We start from the raw sequence: 1,176 nt of genomic DNA on the forward strand, positions 1-1,176 counted from the left end.
GCGCACTCTATCCCTTTATCTCTAATAAACTCTTATAAGCGGATTCTGTCGTGTTTCATGATGTTTCCTTGCAGGGTAAGAACACAACGCAGCTAAATAACTAACAGATGTGACAGCTGATTCAACTTCCTAACACCTTAACTTCCCTGCAATGGTGGACTCTATCCAAGAGCTAAGAGCCAAATAAACCCTTTGCCCTCAAGTTGCTTTTGTCTCGGTGTTCGGCCACAATAGAAAAGGGAACTAAGACATCAGTGTGCCATGCATGTTGCCACATATTGCTGTGGGAAGAAGCCACTGGTTTCCATGACTTCACTGGAAACACACATCTGGTCTAGCACAGCCCAGGCCCAACGAGTTGTGCCTTTATTCCTTTCAATCAGTGCCCTTCACATAATGAACCATATCTGAGAGGAGAATGGCTTTCTGGAGTTTTGTGAGTCTTATTAAGAATCATTAAATCTGAAGGTGGTCTTTGGGGCCTCAACACAAAAGCCACAGATCACTTTACTACAAGATATAATAGGTATTTTTCTTGTCAGTTCCACCACTCCTGGAGAACACAAAGAATGTGAATTGAGCCGGGCAGTGGTGGCTCACGCCTTTAATCCCAATACCAGGGAGGCAGAGCCAGGCAGATCTCTGTGAGTTCGAGGCCAGCCTAGTCTACAGAGCAAGATCCAGGACAGGCACCAAAACTACATGGAGAAAGCCTGTCTCAAAAAAAACAACAACAAAAGAATGTGAGTTGATCTTTCTTATTGAATTTGAAGATTTCCCTTCCCCTAATTCCAAATCTTCACACCATCCTTCAAGTTCTCACCATACTCAGAAATGGACAGTGAGACCTTTGTGATGACAGACTGTCTTTGTCAACTTGACTGGACTGAAACAAGTGCCTAGAAAATGTATACAGCACACCTCTGTGTGTCTGTGAGGGCATTTTCAGAGATAATACCATCATGAGGACCCTGACCTAATGAATGCATCAGTCCCTTGACGGTTCCTACTATGACGGCTGTATTGGAAAGTGGTCAAAGGGAGAAGGCAGGGGATAGTTGAAGGAAGTAGTCACAAGTAGTGTGTCTTGGAGAGCTGTGTCCTGTCCTGGTTACTTCCCATTTCTCATGTCTCTGTTTACTGACCACCATGAAGTGAGCTGCTCTGCTCTTCCAT

The sequence above is a fragment of the Peromyscus leucopus genome, chromosome 22 (genome assembly GCF_004664715.2).
Source record: "Peromyscus leucopus breed LL Stock chromosome 22, UCI_PerLeu_2.1, whole genome shotgun sequence".
NCBI lineage: Eukaryota > Metazoa > Chordata > Mammalia > Rodentia > Cricetidae > Peromyscus > Peromyscus leucopus.